This window comes from Salvelinus sp. IW2-2015, unplaced genomic scaffold (genome assembly GCF_002910315.2).
Source record: "Salvelinus sp. IW2-2015 unplaced genomic scaffold, ASM291031v2 Un_scaffold1242, whole genome shotgun sequence".
NCBI classification, from domain to species: Eukaryota; Metazoa; Chordata; class Actinopteri; order Salmoniformes; family Salmonidae; genus Salvelinus; species Salvelinus sp. IW2-2015.
The window spans coordinates 213724-236816 of NW_019942794.1; the positions used below are offsets into that span (position 1 = coordinate 213724).

The window sequence follows — 23093 nt, forward strand, 5'->3', positions numbered from 1 at the left end:
GGGGGGGGGGGGGGTATTCATCATATCTTACTCATTGGTAGGAATATGTTTATTCAAATCGGATGTTGGGTAATATATTTTTTGAATATTACCTGAATCCTATAAATGAAAATAGCCCATTTGGGTGCAATTTATTAGCTTAATTTCTCAGAGATCAAATTGTATTTCAACACCAAGTTTCAGGACTGCTAATGGTAACTACATCAGAACATTCTGAGACGATGGGGTGTCAAATCCTCTTTCTTGTACTTTTTGAGGTAGAACGAACCAGGGGTGTTTCTCTTGAGATGAACCAGACTAGACTTCTGTAGTATCACCTTGCCTTCTATCTATTCCTACCTCCCTCCCACCTTGTCTGACAGTGAGAAGAGGCCCTTCAGGGGTCCAGGGGCCTGTACACCACCATCTCTTTCCCTCGTTATTCAAGGACACACTAATACACCACAATCAATCTTTCTGTATAGTAATAACTACAGACAGATAGATCTGCTTCTGGTTATGAATGGGACGGCCACTCCATCCTGCTCTGTTGATCATTAACCCAATGGTGGTAATTAATACACTGCCTCTCCTACGATACGTCCCAAATATCACCCTATGCCCTATATAGTGCATTCATTTTTCCAAGAGCCCTATGGACACTGGTCAAAAGTAGTGCACTATGAAGTGAATAGAACGCCATTTGGAATGCATCCCTTGCATCCCTCATCTTCCACTTTGTTACGGTCAGAGGTTTATTATGCTATCCAACGGCCATCCCTGACGTCTCTGGGGCCATTTATAATGCAAGCACAGGCTTCTCTTCCTCCGCCATATCTCCTCCTCCATCTGTCCTTCTCCTCCTCCATCTCTCATCCATCTCTCCTTCGCTTCCATCTCTCCTTGTCCACCTCCATCTCTCCTCCTCCATTCCTCCACTTTCTCCTCCATTCCTCCTCCTCCTCCTCTTCCTCCGTCTCCTCCCTGAGATGGCATATTGATCCGTGCTGGGAGCAGACACACAGACTAATCTACTTTAGATCAATGCTCTCTTTCCCCTCCAAACCCATCCACAGTGCCTCTCCTTCCCCTCCAACCCCATCCACAGTGCCTCTCCTTCCCTCCAACCCATCCACAGTGTCTCTCCTTCCCCTCCAACCCCCATCCACAGTGCTCTCCTTCCCTCCAACCCCATCCACAGTGCTCTCCTTCCCCTCCAACCCATCCACAGTGTCCTCTCCTTCCTCTCCAACCCCATCCACAGTGCCTCTCCTTCCTCTCTAACCCCATCCACAGTGCTCTCTTTCCCCTCCAACCCATCCACAGTGCCTCTCTTTCCTCCTCCAATCCCCATCCCACAGTGCCTCCTTCTCCCTCCAACCCATCCACAGTGCCTCTCTTTTCCCCTCCAACCCCTTCCACAATGCCTCTCCTTCCCTCCAACCCCACCACAGTGCCTCTCTTTCCCTCCAACCCCTTCCACAGTGCCTCCTTCCCTCTAACCCCATCCACAGTGCCCTCTTTTTCTCTCTAACCCCATCACAGTGCCTCTCCTTCCCCTCCAACCCCATCCACAGTGCCCTCTCCTTCCCTCCAACCCATCACAGTGTCTCTCCTTCCTCTCCAACCATCCACAGTGCTCTCCTTCCTCGCCAACCCCATCCACGTGCCTGTCCTTCCTCTCCAACCCCATCCACAGTGGCCTCTCCTTTCCTCTCTAACCCCATCCACAGTGCCTCTCTTTCCCCTCCAACCCCATCCACAGTGCCTCTCTTTCCCTCTCCAACCCCATCCACAGTGCCTCTCTTTCCCCTCCAACCCATCCACAGTGGCTCTACTTCCACTCTACCCCATCCACAGTGCCTCTCCTTCCCCTCTAACCCCATCCACAGTGCCTCTCCTTCCTCTCTAACCCCATCCACAGTGCCCTCTCTTTCCTCTCTAACCCCATCCAGAGTGCCTCTCTTTCCTCTCTAACCCCATCCACAGTGCCTCTATTTCCTCTCTAACCCCATCGACAGTGCCTCTCGCTTCCCTCCAACCCCATCACAGTGCCTCTCCTTCCTCTCTAACCCATCCACAGTGCTCTCTTTCCTCTCTAACCATCCACAGTGCCTTTTCCACCTCAACCCATCCACATGCCTCTCCTTTCCCCTCCAACCCCATCCACAGTGCCTCTCTGTCCTCTCTAACCCCATCACAGTGCCTCTCCTTCCTCTCTAACCCCATCCACAGTGCCTCTCCTTCCTCCAACCCATCCACAGTGCCTCTCTGTCCTCTCTAACCCCATCCACAGTGCCTCTCCTTCCTCTCTAACCCCATCCACAGTGCCTCTCTGTCCTCTCTGACACCATCCACAAGTGCCTTCGTCCTCTCTAACCCCATCCACAGTGCTCTCCTTCCTCTCTAACCCCATCCACAGTGCCTCTCTCTTCCTCTCCAAACCCATCCACAGTGCTCTCCTTCCTCTCTAACCCATCCACAGTGCCTCTTTTTCCTCTCTCCCTGGCTGCCTTCATCTTTCTCTCCCTCCCTTTTGCCCACTCAACCTGTCTCCCTTCCTCCTTCCATGCCTCTCTCCATACCTCCTCTCCGCCTGTCTCCCTCCGTTCCTCCCTCCGTTCCTCCCTCCGTGCCCCCTCCTTCCTCCTTCCTTCCTTCCTTCCTTCCTTCCTTCCTTCCTTCCTTCCTTCCTTCCTTCCTTCCTTCCTTCCTTCCTTCCTTCCTTCCTTCCTTCCTTCCTTCCTTCCTTCCTTCCTTCCCCCCTCCCTCCTTGTCACCCTCCCTCATTTCCTCCCTCCCTCCTTCCCTCTCTCTCTCCTTCCCTCCGTGCCTCCTTTCCTCTAGCCCCACCTCCATCCCTCCCTCTACGCCTGTCTCCCCTCCATCTTCCTCTACACCTGTCTTCCTCCATCCCTGCCTCTACACCTGTCTCCCTCCATCCCTGCCTCTACGCCTGTCTCCCTCCATCCCTGCCTCTACACCTGTCTCCCTCCATGCCTCCCTCTACGCCTCTCTCCCTCCATCCCTGCCTCTACGCCTGTCTCCCTCCATCCCTGCCTCTACACCTGTCCCCCTCCATACTCCCTACCACCCTCCTTCCTTCCCTCCTCCCTCCTCGCTCCCTCTGATTTAGCTTTAGTATTAATAAGGGAGGTGTGATACCACATGAGTAAAGACAGAGGCCAGTTCCAATTAGCCCACACACACACACACACACACACACACACACACACACACACACACACACACACACACACACACACACACACACACACACACAACACTGTAATGTAGTTAGAGGACTCAACAGCCTCTCCCCAGAGAGCCTTGAGAGTAATGTTTAAACAAGGGTAGATCGATGCTACAATGAGCCTGTGTGTAAATATGATTTAAAATTGGACGAGAGGAGGGATTAGGGATTTGAAATGAAGTGGTTTGATCCAGATAAATGTGATATAATAAACATTATTGAAAATCTTTATTCATATTCCTGGGTGGAGATGGTGGAATTGAGTGGTGTTGTGTGTACAAATAGGGATATCATTAAGATGAATATGTGAGCAATAGCTCACCTAGGTGGAGGCTGGAGGGATTTCATGCTGTAACAGTAAGTTATACTGGCACTAGAAAGACAAAGGCCACATATCAAAACCATGTACATTGTATGGATGTGTGGGGCTTTCATTGTAGAGAGACAGGGGCCACATTATTGTGTGTCTGTTTACTGCAGAGCTGCTGGGTGTATCCTCAGGGGTCATACGCAATGCAAAGGTCAGGGGTTAGAGGTCAGAGGAGTATCCCTGCGTGCCTCTGAGAAAACGTGTGCTGTGTGTGATTTATATATTTTTTTTAAACTGAACTGAGCAGAGACTGGTTTGGTTAAATATAGAACACGGCTGATGACGACTTTGAGGATGATGTGGGCAGTACGTTCCTCCCAAATGCCAAATGTTGGTCTCTCGCTCACTCACTCCCTCCCTGCTTCCCTCCCTCCCTTAGTCCTTCCCTAATCCCCCTTCCTCCCCTCCGTCCACAATCTGGATGACAGTAGCAGCCACAACAGCCTCTCAGAGCAGAGCTACTACACCAGCTGACTGTTTAGAACCCTGGCCTGCTTGTCTTGGCGCTGGTGCCCTGTGGACGCCAGGGGACATGGCTGCCACCGCTACCGCCTCGCTGCCCACTGGCTCACGTCACATGACTGCTGGCCCACATGGCTGCACACGAGGAGTGATGCTGCTATCGTCCCTATGCCTAGTGGGTGTGGAGGGTGCAGAGAATAGAGGAGGACTACAGTAGCATTCTCTATTACTTCCAGTGAGGGAGAGAGAGGGAGGGAGATAGTCAGGGAGGGAGAGAGAGAAAGAAAGAGAGAGAGAGGAGTCCAACCCCTCCTCCTTCTGCCCCACTCCATCCCTCCTTCACCCTCTCATTCTGGCCCTCCCCCCTCCCACCTCCTCTTTGGCCTTCCGCCCACTTCCTCCATCCCTCCTCCTCCCTCTGTTCCATGAGAAAAGCATTGGAAGAGAGAGGCAGTGATGAAGCGTGATCCAACCATCCAGTTGGCCCAAATGAACTGAGTCATCCCTCATCAGCTGTGTACAGAGGAGGAGAGGGAGGGGGACATAAAGATGGATAGATAGAGAGAGAGATAAAGAGAGAGAGAGAGAGAGAGAGAGAGAGAGAGAGAGAGGGAGAGGGAGAGGGAGAGGGGAGAGGAGAGGAGAGGAGAGAGAGAGAGAGAGAGAGAGAGAGAGAGAGAGAGAGAGAGAGAGAGAGAGAGAGAAGAGAGAGAGAGAGAGAGAGAGAGAGAGAGAGAGAGAGAGAGAGAGAGAGAGAGAGAGAGAGAGAAGAAGAAGAAGAGAGAGAGAGAGAGAAAGGGATAGAGGCAGTGTGCTGGCAGGCAGAGTTCATCAGCCCAGACAGAGCCACGGCAGGGTGAACATGGTTGTAAGGGATAGACCCAGCAGACAGTCAGTCAGTCAGTCAAGCCAGGCTGGACATGCAACACAATGCAGTCCATCGTGGATCGCATGCTGTGGATGAGTCCTAAATCGCACCCTATTCCCTATGGGCCTCTGGTCAAAAGTAGTGCACTAAATAAGGAATAAGGTACAATTTGGGATACAGCCTATGAAGCTCCACTCCACCAGCCACATGGTGATTGATAATAATGCTGGAGAGGCAACCACTCTGTACACAGATTTACACTGCTGATACAGATGCTGAAAACATGGAGGGAGGTTAGCTGTTAGTGTTGGAAGACAATCATAAATGTCCCCATAAGGCAATCATATTATTCCTATATTGTCCCAATGATGAACTCTCATCTACTGAACACATTCACCTTAGTGTTACTCTGACTGTAGGTATAGCTGTGTCTCTGGGTGTCATTAGAAAACAGGGGGGACAGGGGGACCGGGGGAACGGGTCTCTGGGTGTCATTAGAAAGCAGGGGGGACAGGGGGACCGGGGGAACGGGTCTCTGGGTGTCATTAGAAAGCAGGGGGGACCGGGAGACCGGGGGGAATGTGTAAACTACAAGATACAGCAGTTACAGAGACACTACATTTAAACAACACAAATCCATTTTTACAATCCCTAAAACACTTGCAAACCTCAGTGAATTCATCCCTCATCAGCCTTCTAAACTGCCCTGTTGGCACCGAAGATTCAAGATGAAATGAGGTTTTGTAAATTATTCCAAACATGGGGGGAGCGTTGACACTCCAACACTTTGAATTTGAAATGATATCATGACTTTGAGGTTAAAGTGCAGACTGTCAGCTTTAATTTGAGGGTTTTTTCATCCATATGGGGTGAACCGTTTATATGGGGTGAACCGTTACAGAACTTTTTGTACATAGTTTTAGGGGACAAAAAATGTACTTATATGTGTATTAAAGTAGTCAAAAGTTTAGTATTTAGTCCCATATTCCTAACACCCTCCTGCCGAGTGGCACAGCAGTCTAAGGTACTGCATCTCAGTGCTAGAGGTGTCACTACAGACCCTGGTTCAATCCCAGGCTGTATCACAACCAGCAGTGATTGTGAGTCCCATTGGGCGGCGCACAATTGGCCAAGTGTCGTCCGGTTTAGGGGAGTGTTTGGCCGGGGTAGGCCGTCATTGTAAAATAAGAACTTGTTCTTAACTTACTTGCCTAGTTAAATAAATACAAATTAAATAATCAAGCTTGTGACTCAACAAACTTGTTGGATGCATTTCCTGTTGGTTTTGGTTGTGTTTCAGATTATTTAGGCCCAATGAAAATGAACGGTAAATAATGTATTGTGCTGGAGTACAGAGACAAAAAATATAGATATTGTCTATAAGAGGAACAGGATGACATGTTGGATGCACCCTTAGTCTTCCTTCTGAGGAGAGATTGTCATTGTCATCCTCTCTTTCAACAGTAAATAGCTGTCCTTTGAAATATGAGCGTTTGTGATAATGAGAATTTAATCACAACAGTTGCAGGTTTACCGAAGGTGTGGAGAATGATAGTTTAAAGATTCCCCAAGAAAGATAAACAATTATGAAGATTTCAAGCTAATTTCAGCCCTTGTGTAATGGTCAGAGAAAATTAACTGTACATGATCCTTACTTTGCCAACCTTACTTTGCTAGCTGACAACTTTACGTTTTTTTACTTTTTAATTACCATTTATATTTTTAGTTTTTCCCTCACTCAACTTTTTTTTTTCATTCAACTTTTTCACTCCGGACGCTTTATCCGGACATGGTTCGTCAAGACTTCCAACAGCCGAAGCTAAGTAGTAACATTAACATGATGCCTTCTAATTGCAGTCACTGTACTCATAATATACAGGAGAACGATCGCCTTACGGCGAGGATAGCTGTGCTTCAAGCCCAGCTTCAGACGCAATCGTTAGGCAATGGTAATTTCAGTGTAGGAAAGGATGAAACAGCGTCTGTGCCACCAGTAAGTACAGATAGTAACGTTAGTATAAATCCCCTCGCACGGTCCCCGCAGCCGGACAACTTTCTCATGGCTTCTGGAGGGAAATGCTGTAGGAATGCTCAACCGGTGTCGCTCATTCAGCCGACAGAAACTTTCAACCGTTTTTTCCCATTAAGTAGCGAGTCGGAGTCTGAGGCCGAGTCTTCTCTTGTCTCTACTCCTCCCGTTACGGGGTCTGAGACGCCGAAGCTTCCCACCATTAGCTCTGACAAATTGAAAACCCTAGTCATTGGTGACTCCATTACCCGCAGTATTAGACTTAAAACGAATCATCCAGCGATCATACACTGTTTACCAGGGGGCAGGGCTACCGACGATAAGGCTAATCTGAAGATGGTGCTGGCTAAGGCTAAATATGGCGAGTGTAGAGAATATAGGGATATTGTTATCCACGTTGGCACCAATGACGTTAGGATGAAACAGTCAGAGGTCACCAAGCGCAAAATAGCTTCAGCGTGTAAATCAGCTAGAAAGATGTGTCGGCATCGAGTAATTGTCTCTGTACCCCTCCCAGTTAGGGGGAGTGATGAGCTCTACAGCAGAGTCTCACAACTCAATCGCTGGTTGAAAACTGTTTTCTGCCCCTCCCAAAAGATAGAAGTTGTAGATAATTGGCCCTCTTTCTGGGACTCACCCACAAACAGGACCAAGCCTGGTCTGCTGAGGAGTGACGGACTCCATCCTAGCTGGAGGGGTGCTCTCATCTTATCTACCAACATAGACAGGGCTCTAACTCCTCTAGCTCCACAATGAAATAGGGTGCAGGCCAGGCAGCAGGCTGTTAGCCAGCCTGCCAGCTTAGTGGAGTCTGCCACTAGCACAGTCAGTGTAGTCAGCTCAGCTATCCCCATTGAGACCGTGTCTGTGCCTCGACCTAGGTTGGGCAAAACTAAACATGGCGGTGTTCGCCTTAGCAATCTCACTAGGATAAAGACCTCCTCCATTCCTGCCATTATTGAAAGAGATTGTGATACCTCACATCTCAAAATAGGGCTACTTAATGTTAGATCCCTGACTTCAAAGGCAGTTATAGTCAATGAACTAATCACTGATCATAATCTTGATGTGATTGGCCTGACTGAAACATGGCTTAAGCCTGATGAATATACTGTGTTAAATGAGGCCTCACCCCATGGTTACATTATTGACCATATCCCACGTGCATCCCGCAAATACCACAGCAAATTTCAATTTACAAAAAAAAGACGTTTTCATCTTTTGAGCTTCTAGTCATGAAATCTATGCAGCCTACTCAATCACTTGTATAGCTACTGTTTACAGGCCTCCTGGGCCGTATACAGCATTCCTCATTGAGTTCCCTGAATTCCTATCGGACCTTGTAGTCATATTCTAATTTTTGGTGACTTTAATATTCACATGAAAAAGTCCACAGACCCACTCCAAAAGGCTTTCGGAGCCATCATCGACTCAGTGTGTTTTGTCCAACATGTCTCTGGACCTACTGACTGTCACAGTCATACTCTGGACCTAGTTTTGTCCCATGGAATAAATGTTGTGGATCTTAATGTTTTTCCTCATAATCCTGGACTATCGGACCACCATTTTATTACGTTTGCAATCGCAACAAATAATCTGCTCAGACCCCAACCAAGGAGCATCAAAAGTCATGCTATAAATTCTCAGACAACACAAAGATTCCTTGATGCCCTTCCAGACTCCTTCTGCCTACCCAAGGACGTCAGAGGACAAAAATCAGTTAACCACCTAACTGAGGAACTCAATTTAACCTTGCGCAATACCCTAGATGCAGTTGCACCCCTAAAAACTAAAAACATTTGTCATAAGAAACTAGCTCCCTGGTATACAGAAAATACCCGAGCTCTGAAGCAAGCTTCCAGAAAATTGGAACGGAAATGGCGCGACACCAAACTGGAAGTCTTCCGACTAGCTTGGAAAGACAGTACCGTGCAGTATCGAAGAGCCCTCACTGCTGCTCGTTCATCCTATTTTTCCAACCTAATTGAGGAAAATAAGAATAATCCAAAATGTATTTGTCGCAAAGCAAACTAAAAAGCAACATTCTCCAAGAGAGGATGGCTTTCACTTCAGCAGTAATAAATTCATGAACTTCTTTGAGGAAAAGATCATGATCATTAGAAAGCAAATTACGGACTCCTCTTTAAATCTGCGTATTCCTCCAAAGCTCAGTTGCCCTGAGTCTGCACAACTCTGCCAGGACCTAGGATCAAGAGAGACACTCAAGTGTTTTAGTACTATATCTCTTGACACAATGATGAAAATAATCATGGCCTCTAAACCTTCAAGCTGCATACTGGACCCTATTCCAACTAAACTACTGAAAGAGCTGCTTCCTGTGCTTGGCCCTCCTATGTTGAACATAATAAACGGCTCTCTATCCACCGGATGTGTACCAAACTCACCAAAAGTGGCAGTAATAAAGCCTCTCTTGAAAAAGCCAAACATTGACCCAGAAAATATAAAAAACTATCGGCCTATATCGAATTTTCCATTCCTCTCAACTTTGTTTGAAAAAGCTGTTGCACAGCAACTCTGCCTTCCTGAAGACAAACAATGTATACGAAATGCTTCAGTCTGGTTTTAGACCCCATCATAGCACTGAGACTGCACTTGTGAAGGTGGTAAATTACCTTTTAATGGCGTCAGACTGAGGCTCTGCATCTGTCCTCGTGCTCATAGACCTTAGTGCCGCTTTTGATACCATCGATCACCACATTCTTTTGGAGAGATTGGAAGCCCAAATTGGTCTACACGGAAAAGTTCTGCCCTGGTTTAGATATTTTCTGTCGGAAAGATATCAGTTTGTCTCTGTGAATGGTTTCTCCTCTGACAAATCAACTGTACATTTCAGTGTTCCTCAAGGTTCCGTTTTAGGACCACTATTGTTTTCACTATATATTTTACCTCTTGGGGATGTCATTCGAAAACATAATGTTAACTTTCACTGCTATGCAGATGACACACAGCTGTACATTTCAATGAAACATGGTGAAGCCCCAAAATTGCCCTCGCTAGAAAAGCCTGTGTTTCAGACATAAGGAAGTGGATGGCTGCAAACTTTCTACTTTTAAACTCGGACAAAACAGAGATGCTTGTTCTAGGTCCAAGAAACAAAGATATCTTCTGTTGAATCTGACAATTAATCTTGATGGTTGTACAGTCGTTTCAAATAAAACTGTGAAGGACCTCGGCTTACTCTGGACCCTGACTCTCTTTTGACGAACATATCAAGACTGTTTCAAGGAAAACTTTTTTCCATCTACGTAACATTGCAAAAATCTGAAACTTTCTGTCCAAAAATTATGCAGAAAAATGTGTCCATGCATTTGTTACTTCTAGGTTAGACTACTGCAATGCTCTACTTTCCGACTACCCGGATAAAGCACTAAATACATTTCAGTTAGTGCTAAATACGGCTGCTAGAATCCTTGACTAGAAAAAAAAAAAACAAGACCAAACAAAAAAAATTGATCATATTACTCCAGTGCTAGCCTCCCTACACTGGCTTCCTGTTAAGGCAAGGGCTGATTTCAAGGTTTTACTGCTAACCTACAAAGCATTACATGGGCTTGCTCCTACCTATCTTCCGATTTCGTCCTGCCATACATACCTACACGTACGCTACAGTCACAAGACACAGGCCTCCTAATTGTCCCTAGAATTTCTAAGCAAACAGCTAGAGGCAGGCCTTTCTCCTATAGAGCTCCATTTTTATGGAATGGTCTGCCTACCCATGTGAAAGACGGAGACTCGGCTGTACCTTTAAGTCTTTATTGAAGACTCATCTCTTCAGTAGGTCCTATGATTGAGTGTAGTCTGGCCCAGGAGTGTGAAGGTGAATGGAAAGGCTGTGGAGCAACGAACCGCCCTTGCTGTCTCTGCCTGGCCGGTTCCCCTCTCTCCACTGGGATTCTCTGCCTCTAACGCTATTACAGGGGCTGAGTCACTGGCTTACTGCTGCTCTTCCATGCCGTACCTAGGAGGGGTGCGTCACTTGAATGGGTTGAGTCACTGACGTGATCTTCCTGTCTGGGTTGGCGCCCTCCCTCCTTGGGTTGTGCCGTGGCGGAGATCTTTGTGGGCTATACTCGGCCTTGTCTCAGGGTGGTAAGTTGGTGGTTGAAGATATCCCTCTAGTGGTGTGGGGGCTGTGCTTTGGCAAAGTGGGTGGGGTTATATCCTGCCTGTTTGGCCCTGTCCGGGGGTATCATTGGATGGGGCCACAGTTTCTCCTGACCCCTCAGCCTCCAGTATTTATGCTGCAGTAGTTTATGTGTCGGGGGGCTAGGGTCAGTCTGTTATATCTGGAGTACTTCTCCTGTCTTATCCAGTGTCCTATGTGAATTTAAGTATACTCTCTCTAATTCTCTCTTTCTCTCCTTCTTTCTCTCACTCGGAGGACCTGAGCCCTAGGACCATGCCTCAGGACTACCTGGCATGATGACTCCTTGCTTTCCCCAGTCCACCTGGCCGTGCTCCTGCTCCAGTTTCAATTGTTCTGCCTGCGGCTATGGAAACCTGACCTGTTCACCGGATGTGCTACCTGTCCCAGACCTGCTGTTTTCAACTCTCTAGAGACAGCAGGAGCGGTAGAGATAATCTTAATGAATAAATTGGCTCATTCATCCCCCTCCTCTCCCCTGTAACTATTCCCCAGGTCGTTGCTGCAAATGAGAACGTGTTCTCAGTCAACTTACCTGGTAAAATAACGGTAAAATAAAATAAATAAATAAAAAATGATCGGCTATGAAAAGCCAACTGACATTTACTCCTGAGGTGCTGACTTGTTGCACCCTCGACAACTACTGTGATTATTATTATTTGACCATGCTGGTCATTTATGAACATTTGAACATCTTGGCCATTGTTCTGTTATAATCTCCACCCGGCACAGCCAGCAGAGGACTGGCCACCCCTCATAGCCTGGTTCCTCTCTAGGTTTCTTCCTAGGTTTTGGCCTTTCTAGGGAGTTTTTCCTAGCCACCGTGCTTCTACACCTGCATTGCTTGCTGTTTGGGGTTTTAGGCTGGGTTTCTGTACAGCACTTTGAGATATCAGCTGATGTAAGAAGGGCTATATAAATACATTTGATTTGATTTGATCACCAACACTTCACAATAATGTAGTGCCATGGTGAGTTTAGAATGAATAATGGCCAATAAAATAAGAAGAGGAAGACATACCATCTAAAACCTAAAATGCCTGGAAATGTAAAATTGACATTTTATTAATTTGGAGGTGGAAGAAGCGCACACCTGTTTACGCGAGGTGCTGGCTAGCGGAGTAGAACACCTGTTTACGCGAGGTGCTGGCTAGCAGAGTAGAACACCTGTTTACGCGAGGTGCTGGCTAGCAGAGTAGAACACTTGAAAAATGAAAGGAGAGCCTCACACTCTTGTGATCATTGTGTTTTTGCTATCCATTGTAAATAATGTTTATAGGCCTATGTAGCCACATTGTATCTATGATCGTATGTAATCCATTCATGCTTTATATATGTTCTATTTGTATCTGTAAATCGACAAATGAAATCAAGTCCCAGCCAACCGTGATTACTGACACCTGTGTGTCCTTTCAAACTGTATAAACTAGTGACCTGCAGTGCTTGTCATTATATCCTGATGAAGACCGCTTGACTGTCCAAACGTTGGTTATTCATCTATTGGATCTGAGCTCCTACAGTGAGCTCTCCTTTTCTCTTTCAAACATTTCATACAATTTACCAAACACTCTTATACAGAGTGACTAACAGGTAGTGCATCCATCTTAAGGTGAGACTAGGTGAAACAACCACAAGTTCATTGTAGTACATTCTAAAGTACATTTTTGTACATTCTAAAGTTAATTTCAGTACATTTTAGTACATTGTAAAGTACTTTCTAATGTTAATTTTAGTACATTGTAGTACATTCTAAAGTACATTTTAGTACATTCTAAATCACATTTTATTACATTCTAAAGTACATTTCAGTACATTCTAAAGTACATTTCAGTACACTGATGTACATTCTAAAGTACATTGATGTACATTGTATTACATTCTAAAGTACATTTTACTACATTTTTTATATATATTTAAAATATCCTAGAACAACAACAATATGTTGTGTCCTATCACACCAAAATTCCCTTTCCTGGTAGTGAGCACTAGGACTGGCGTATAGTAATCCACTGCTTTACTACAGTCAAGTTGAGACTGCAAATGACATATGACAGTAAGGTATTCGGGGCCATTTTCTAACACACAACTAACTGCTGTGAATGTTGTAAATTAGATTAAGCTGAGAAATATTGAATGGCTGCTGAGCACTTCCCCGGTCTGCCAGCTCAGCAGCTTTCATTGATAATGACATTTCATTTCTCATTGCTGCTGCTGCTGCTTAGCGGAGGACAACCTTGCTGATTTTACATATGTAATTCAACCGCTCTGACTAGCTTAGTGGATGTGGATGCTGTCTGTGTGTGTCTGTGTGTGGGGGGGATGGGGGAGTGTGTGTGTGGGAGGGATGGGGGGGAGGGGGGGGGTGTTATGTGTGTGTGTGTGTTTCCATTTGTGTGTGTGTTTGTGTGTGATTGCATTTGTGGTGTGTGCGTGTGCGTGTGTTTGCATTTGTGTGTGTGTGTGTGTGTGTGTGTGTGTGTGTGTGTGTGTGTGTGTGTTGTGTGTGTTGTGTGTGTGTGTGTGTGTGTGTGTGTGTTTGCATTTGTGTATGTGTGCGTGTGCGTGTGCGTGGCGTGTGTTTGCATTTGTGTGTGTGTGTGTGTGTGTGTGTGTGTGTGTGTGTGTGTGTGTGTGTGTGTGTGTGTGTGTGTGTGTGTGTGTGTGTGTGTGTGTGTGTGTGTGTGTGAATGTGTGTATGTGTTTGCATTTGTGTGTGTGTGTTTGCATTAGTGTGTGTGTGGTGTGTGTTTGCATTAGTGTGTGTGTGTGTGTGTGTGTGTGTGTGTGTGTGTGTGTGTGTGTGTGTGTGTGTGTGTGGTGTGTGTGTGTGTGTTGTGTGTGTGTGTGTGTGTGTGTGTGTGTTTGCATTTGTGTGTGTGTGTTTGCATTTGTGTATGTGTGCGTGTGCGTGTGCGTGTGCGTGTGTTTGCATTTGTGTGTGTGTGTGGTGTGTGTGTGTGTGTGTGTGTGTGTGTGTGTGTGTGTGTGTGTGTGTGTGTGTGTTGTGTGTGTGTGTGTGTGTGTGTGTGGTGTGTGTGTGTGTGTGTGTGTGTGAATGTGTGTATGTGTTTGCATTTTGTGGTGGTTGTGTTTGCATTAGGTGTGTGTGTGGTGTGTGTTTGCATTAGTGTGTGTGTGTGTGTGTGTGTGTGTTGTGTGTGTGTTGTGTGGGTTGTGTGTGTGTGTGTGATGTGTTTGCATTTGTGTGTGTGTGCGTACCTTCAATTCCTCCTAACCTAAACCTACCTCTTTCAGACAGCCCATGAAGTTGTTGCTGACAGGAGAACCAGGTAGGTCAGCTGTACTAGGACTCCCACCCACGTAGAAGAAGTCATCAGACCCCAGCATGGTGTAGTCTTCCTGGGTATAGCCTGTTGTGGTGAGGATCCCATCCACAGAGATGGTCACCTGTTATAGGGTAACACATACCAAAGCCAAGGCATTAGACGCTGAGGTGGAACTCTCTGTTCAGTATGTATAGGATACACACACCTCTCTCCTTGGTCTGCTATGACCTAATGGACTATATCTATGTATTTTACTCCTGACTGAGATCACCTGGGCTAGTAGCTAGTTCCTAGTAGATAGTAACTAGTAGCTACAGTGGCTTCAGTAGGTATTCATACCACTTGACTTATTCCAGATTTGCTTTGTGTTTACAGCCTGAATTCAAAATGAATGAAATAGATGTATTTTCTCACCCATTTACACACAATTACCCATAATGACAAAATAGAAAACATGTTTTGAGAAATGTTTGCAAATTTATTGAAAATTAAAAACATAAATATTACATTTACTGAAATATTCACACGCCTTGCGTCAATACTTTGTACAAGCACCTTACAGTTGTGAGTCTTTCTTGGTAAGTCTGTAAGAGCGTTCCACACCTGGATTGTGCAACATTGGCCCATAATTTGTTTCTAAATTTTTCAAGCTCTGTCAAATTGGTTGCTGGTCATTTCTAGACAACCGTTTTCAGGTCTTGCCATAGATTTTCATGTAGATTTAAGTCAAAACTATAACTCAGCCACTAAGGAACATTCACTGTCTTCTTGGTAAGCAATTCCAGTGTAGATTTTGCCTTGCATTTTAGGTTATTGTCCTGCTGAAAGGTGAATTCATCTCCCAGTGTCTGGTGGAAAGCAAACTGAACCTGGTTTTCCTTTAGGATTTTGCCTGTGCTTAGTACACAGTAATGTGTTGTATTGGATTTGCTCCAAACATAACACTTCATATTCAGGACAAAAATGAAATAGTTTTACCACTATTTTTGCAGCATTAATGTAGTACCTTATTCTGTGCAGGTAGTAACTGCAATATTGTTGATCCATCCAGTTCTCCTATTACAGCCATTAAACTCGGTCACAATTTGCCTCATGGTAAATTCCCTGAGCGGTTTCCTTCCTCTCCGGCATCTGAGTTAGGAAGGACGCCTGTATCTTGGTAGTGACTGGGTGTATTGATACACCCTCCAAAGTGTAATTAATAACTTCACCATGCTCAAAGGGATATTCAGTGTATGATTTTTTAAATCTACCAATAGGTGCCCTTCTTTGTGAGGCATTGGAAAACCTCCCCAGTCTTTGTGGTGGAATTTGTCTTTGAAATTCACTGATCGACTGAGGAACCTTACAGATAGTTGTATGTGTGAGTTACAGAGATGAGATAGTCATTAAAAAATCATAATAAACATTATTATTGCGCACGGAGTGAGTCCATGCAACTCATTATGTGACTTCCTTAGGCTTGCCATAACAAATGGGTTGAATACTTATTGACTCTTCATTGTTGATTAATTTATAAAAATGTCTAACAACATAATTCCACTTTGACATCACGGCGTATCGTGTGTAGGCCAGTGATAAAATAATCAGGCAAAAGTTGGAAAAAGTCATGTGGTGTGAATACTTTCTGAAGCCACTGTAGTAGATAGTACCTAGTAGGTTTGTACCCTGGAGCAATAGTTTGAGAGTTTGGTTCAGACAGCGTTTGAGGTATTATTTCATGGGTTTAGTAATAGGTAGGTTCACAGGACAGATAAAGAAAATATGTCAGAGCAGAGGACCACATTTTCTTTATCTTTTGATGGGGGTAAGAGAATGGATTCTCATTCGGTTTGGATAGTTCAGGTTGGGAGAGGGTTAGTAAAATGGACAAATTGCCAAGGACAAATTGCTTGTACTTGTCTTAGGTTTCTGGGTTCAATTTGTAACTATACAAAACATCACACGCATATACACACACACACACACACACACTCTCAGTCACACACACTCGGCCTTATGCACACACATGCATTACATAGGGAGGATTATCACACAACTTCACAAATGCGGAAACCAAGGTTTTCATTCTTCAGAAGTTAATTAACAGAAACACAAATAAGTCTGACATGTAAGGGGTATAAATGATTTGATGTCATACAAAGCATGATCAAGCCAATCGGGAGACAGGGTACATCCACCAATCAAGTCAAGGGGATCAGGAGGGGGAGGGTGTAATGTTAGCCACAACACACAGACACCACTGTAACCAGCATGCTACAAATACAACATCCAGGGAAGGGGTGGGATGGGGGGACAGGACAGTGATAGTGGGTGATAGGTGGAAGGTGAGTGAACGTGAAAGTGAAGTGTTAGTGGTTATGGGTGAGGTGGGTGAAAGGGTAAAAGTCATATGATTTCAGAGGTCAGAAGGTGAAAAGGCATTGATGAGCGGTGGTGGGCATGCCATGCGCCAGACTGAGTGTGTTGGAAACAACTGTCAGAGATCCGGTAAAGAAAGGGGTCGCCATTTTGTCTCTCTGTCGCCATTTTGTTTCTGTTTAGCATTTTAGAGCCCGGACCGGAGTTTGGCGGCTGCTGGCTTGTTGAAGATTCACTCGTGTTGTTTGGATTGTGGCAGATATTCTCTCAGTTCTTGGGTGGCGACGGTCCTCACAAAAAATGTTGAGATTTTTATTTGGTGGAAAAAACATCAATTTTTTATGTATCCCTGACAAAGATCAAAAGTCAGAGGGAGAATCTGGTGGTTTATTTGAGACTTGAAGAACCTCTGTGAACTTCGTAGTGATGAGGAATAATAAAAAAAAAAGAAGTAAAAGACGGACTGAAAAAAGAGGAGAGGGGGAGGAGGGGCGGGGAAGAAGTTGAGAGGCCAGGGAGGATATTGAGAACTGAAGAAAGCTGTTGGTAATACAAACCCATTTCCTCATTGTTTGATAAGATGTGTCTAGGATGAAATTGAAATTATAAAAAGAAAAAGAAGAGGGGGGAGGGACACACGGCAAACCCAAAAAAAGACAATAAGAATGATATCTACCAGACAATGCAGTATGTTTACCATAGCGTGTCCAATGCCTGATTGCTTTCCGGAAAAGGGGAAGAAAGGAAATCAAAAGAATAGTGAACAAAACGGTTGTTAATAAGGGATGGGAGAAGAAAGAAACCAAAATAAAAACCAATGACGTAGGAGAAGCAGGATGATAGTTAGTTAGTACGTTAGTTAGTTGTTTAGATAACTGTTAGTTAGTAAGTAAATACAATGACTGAGTATTTCATGAAAGGTAAGTGTTAGTCTAACAAAGCATGTCTTCCCAAAGAGAGGGAGATAGACTGACAGAAAGGTAAAGAAAGACAGACAGAGAAGAGGAAGAGGAAGAGAGAGCGAGAGAGTGAAGGAGCAAAAAAGAGCCCTAGCTTAGCCTCTGGTCTGTGAGTCAGTGTTCCTTCAGTGGTAGCTAGCTAGTGGGCTACATCCTTTAACAACCTGTTAGTGGCAGGAAATGAACACTTTACTTACTTTTCCACCTCTCTTCATCTCCATTGTACCGGCTGAAGAAACCCGTTCACTGCCCACGGCCCACTCACTCCCTCTCCACACCACAAACAGCTATCTGCTATCGCTTTTCTCACTGTGCTTTCACTCTTTTACTACAAGAATACATCCAGTTTAAAGCCCTACTTCTTCAAGTTCAGTTGAGTAACAATGTTAGAATAAAGTCATAGAGTTACAGTTATAGTACAGCACATAGCAGTACCAGTGTATAGCCATAGACATCATGTTCAATCATTAGAGGGGCTATGTCATGAACCCTCAAAATTCCAGAATAGGATGAAAATGGCAGCCATATTGGTCAGGGAGAAATCTAAACCAGTCTAATGTGAATGAAAGGCAGTAGAGGCATAATCCTGATTTGACCTTTGCAGGAAAATAAAAAGTAAGGCATGTGATATATCAGAAATTGTGTAATAGAATTATTGTCATATTACAAAATATATTGTCATATAATTATAAATACAGTTTATTCAGGTTTTATACCAATTGTCTGTATAAATAGCCTCGAAAATATATGTAAAAATACATTAAATGTCTACATTTTTCTTGGAAAGCTGTGAGTGTTATAATATGTTGCATGTACATCTTGTCTAAGTCCTGTCATCAACTGATTTCAGCCAGTGAATGGCTGTGGATTGACTGTATTTAAAAAAAAATATATATACTTTTTTTTATTTTACCTTTATTTAACTAGGCAAGTCAGTTAAGAACAAATTCTTATTTTCAATGACAGCCTAGGAACAGTGGGTTATCTGCCTTGTTCAGGGGCAGAACGACAGATTTGTACCTCGTCAGCTCGGGGATAACCTTTCGGGTTACTAGTCCAACGTTCAATGGAATGTTGGCACATTGGCAGTTACTTAGAAAAATGAAGGGAATCATTCCTTTAAATCTAGCTAGCAAACATACATTACAGATACATTCTTCAAATTCATTATTTTACACACTGTCTCATTACAGCACTGCCAAACCATGGTTAACCAACTCTCTGACCAAAAATGGCTGACCTGTATGCCAACGTAAGAATGTTCATGTCCATTCTAGTATTCTGATGTGTACTGTGAACTATCTACGCTTACAAGGACCTATCAGACGCCATTTTAAACATCCATTTATACTTTTTGAATAAGATGCTCCAGTGATCTGAAACAAATGTCCAAGAGAAGGCTCCTATTGTCTGTCACCCGAAGTCCCTCCATTGTCCCGAGTTAATGTGTGTCTTAAACCCTGCCTTGTAGTTTCTGTAGCTAAACAGAGGAGCGACATCTAGTTGTTTAAAGGAAACAGCTACTTCTGAAGGCAACAAGATAGCGACTCTTCGACACAGCCCCTGATAGAAGTGTCAGCTTAGTGAAGAATAAAACAAAGTAGTATACGTTTAAATGAAGGAAAAAGGGAAAGTCTTCAAGTGCAACACAAGATAAGGAGAGTCAGAGAGGAACAGCCACGGTATCAGCTGCTCCACCACTAAGCTATCAATCACTATGCAGTCTGTGCTTCTTTATTCACATAGTCACTGCTAGGGGTTAAAAATAGAGGGGAAAACACTATCTAACCATACTGATAATACTTCAACACTACACACACTCATAATGTCTCTCTCATAACATTTCTCAACACAACATCTTTGACAACTATCTAAAGTGCTTAGGGCACTTGGAAAAGGTGCTATATAAAAATACACATTAATCTAATATAATACATAAATTGTAAACAGAGGTAAACACTAATCTAACAACATAAACCCAAGACACTAATACCAACCAATTAATCTATTACTACAACTAATCCATAACAGTCGTGAACCTATGTCTGCTCAGTCTCCATGGTTACCTGTCTGAGGTTGCGTGTGACCTTGATGTCGTGCCAGCCATTATCGTTGAACTTCCCGTTGACGGGCTCCACAATGGCCTCGAAGGCCCCGGAGCCCAGGTTGATGACCAGGCTCACCGCCCCGTCCTTTAGGGCCAGGTTGACATAGTCAGCAGACTTCCCTGTGTGGAGCAAGAGACCGTTCCTCTGCCACGTCTTGAAGGAGAGCGTGATCTCATCACTGGATGACTGGATGGGGTTCTGGGACAGGTCGTAGCAGAAGTACTCAGAACCACGGAACGTCGCCACGTTCTCTTCTCTTGCTGGAAGTAGAGAGGAGAATAGATGTAAGTTTAGGTTATATTCAAGGCTCTTACCCAAGACTTACAGAAGTGTAGACATTGATGTTGAAACATGCATTGAGTACATATAGTGGCCCAGGAAGGAATCGAACCACAACACACAAAGAGATTCATGGTCTCCATGAAAAACATATCATTGACACAAGCAAGTCATTGACACTGTCATATTTGACAGTTAACACGTGACACAATTACAATCCCTTCACATACAGAAGTAGGCGTTGAATCATGTCACGGTTACAAAATGAATCATATGTCATCACCTCCCATGAGAAGAGGACTGTGGCATCACCTCCCATGAGAAGAGGACTGTAGCATCACCTCCCATGAGAAGAGGACTGTAGCATCACCTCCCATGAGAAGAGGACTGTAGCATCACCTCCCATGAGAAGAGGACTGTGGCATCACCTCCCATGAGAAGAGGACTGTAGCATCACCTCCCATGAGAAGAGGACTGTGTCATCACCTCCCATGAGAAGAGGACTGTGTCATCACCTCCCATGAGAAGAGGACTGTGTCATCACCTNACCTCCCATGAGAAGAGGACTGTGTCATCACCTCCCATGAGAAGAGGACTGTGTCATCACCTCCCATGAGAAGAGGACTGTGTCATCACCTCCCACGAGAAGAGGACTTGAACTACAGCACCAGTCAAAAGTTTGGACACACCTACTCATTCAAAGGTTTTTCTTAATTTTTACTATTAACTACATTGTAGAATAATAGTGAAGACATCAAATGCAGAATGCTGTGGTAGACATGCTGGTTAATTGTGCCTTGAATTCTAAATAAATCACAGACATTGTCACCAGCAAAGCACCCCCACACCATCACACCAACTCTTCCATGCTTCACGGTGGGAACCACACATGCGAGATCATCCTTTCACCTACTCTGCGTCTCACAAAGACACAGCTGTTGGAACCAAAAATCTCAACTTTAGACTCATCAGACCAAAGGACAGATTTCCACTGGTCTAATGTCCATTGCTCGTGTTTCTTGGTACAACCAAGTCTCTTCTTATTATTGGTGTCTTTTAGTAGTGGTTTATTTGCCGCAATTTGACCATGAAGGCCTGATTCACGCAGTCTCCTCTGAACAGTTGATGTTGAGATGTGTCTGTTTCTTGAACTCTGTGAAGCATATATTTGGGCTGCAACTTCTGAGGCTGGTAACTATACCTCTGCAGCAGAGGTAACTCTGGGTCTTCCTTTCCCATGGCGGTCCTCATGAGAGCCAGATTCATCATGGCGCTTGATGGTTTTTGCGACTGCACTTGAAGATACTTTCAATGTTCTCAACATTTTCCGGAGAGCTGTTCTTGCCATAATATGGACTTGGTTTTTTACCAAATAGAGCTGTCTTCTGTATACCACCCCTACCTTGTCACAACACAACTGATTGGCTCAAACGCATTAAGAAGGAAAGAAATGCCACGAATGTACATTTAACAAGGCACACCTGCATTCCAGGTGACTGCCTCATGAAGCTGGTTGAGAGAATGCCAAGCGTGTGCAAAGCTGTCATCAAGGCATGGCTACTTCGAAAATCTCCAATATAAAATATATTTGTCTAACACTGTTTTGGTTACTACATGATTCCATATTTGTTGTTATTTCGTGATTTGTATGCCTTCAATTTTATTCCAAAATTTAGAAAATAGTAAAAATAAAGAAAAACCCTTGAATGAGTTGGTGTGTCCAAACTTTTGACTGGTAGTGTATGTCATCACCTCCCATGAGAAGACAGGACAGAGTAGCACAGTGGACCAAATCAATCTAATACAGTCACCACAGTGACATAATATCTATGAGTCACCATATCAGCTATCCCATAATGTTATCCTCAAACTCTAATGCACTCATCATAAAAACCCAATCCGTATGACCTTCCACTGAGATCTCCATGGTAGCAGACTGATTATGACCTTCCACTGAGATCTCCATGGTCGCAGACTGATTATGACCTTCCACTGAGATCTCCATGGTAGCAAGACTGATTATGAACCTTCCACGGAGTCTCCATGGTAGCAGACTGATTATGACCTTCAAACGGAGTCTCCATGGTCCAGACTGATTATGACCTTCCACTTGAGGTCTCCATGGTAGCAGACTGATTATGACCTTCCACTGAATCTCCATGGTAGCAGACTGATTATAATCTTCCAACTGGGATCTCTGTGTATGGGGCTTTTTGTCAGACCGTCAGATAGAGGAAATTGAGAGAGGAGACATGGAGAGACAGGGGATTAGAAGAGGAGTCTGTGGCGAGCCAGTATCAGAGCATGAGGTCTGATGCAACTGGCTGCACAGACAGTTTCTATCTACAAGCCATCAGACTGCTGAACACTTGAACTGGACAGACCACCTGCTCTGATTCTCCACACTTAGCAAACATGCACACACACACACACACACACCACACACACACACACACACACACACACACACACACACACACACACACACACACACACACACACACACACACACACACACACACACACACACACAACAACACACACACACACACACACACACACACACACACATCACAACTGCTGATGTTATTATACTGCTCAGTTTATACACTTACCCCCCCATTAAATAAAGGGTGAAAAAAATAAATAAATAAAAAGTGTAAATATTGGACTTTCATTATGGTCCCTTCCTGTATTATACTGATGCTTTATATGGTCCCTTCCTGTATTATACTGATGCTTTATATGGTCCCTTCCTGTATTATACTGATGCTAAAATGTATTATTCTATTCTACTGAGCCATTTACTTTATGTTCATATTCTCATCTTTTATAATTTCTTATTGTTGTTGCATTGTCGAGCATTTCATTGGACGATGTATACTATGCGTATACCATATATACAACCAATAAACTTGCACTTGAACTATACTGTCTAGTTAAAGCATACATAAAAAAAATATAAGAAAGAAA

General features: G+C 44.3%; 1 pseudogene; it reads right to left on the minus strand.

The window, feature by feature from the left end:
• LOC112070161 (neurexin-3a-like) overlaps nucleotides 1–22125 on the minus strand; it is a 124112-nt pseudogene extending 101987 nt beyond the window's left edge.
• Nucleotides 22126–23093: the final 968 nt, after the last annotated feature.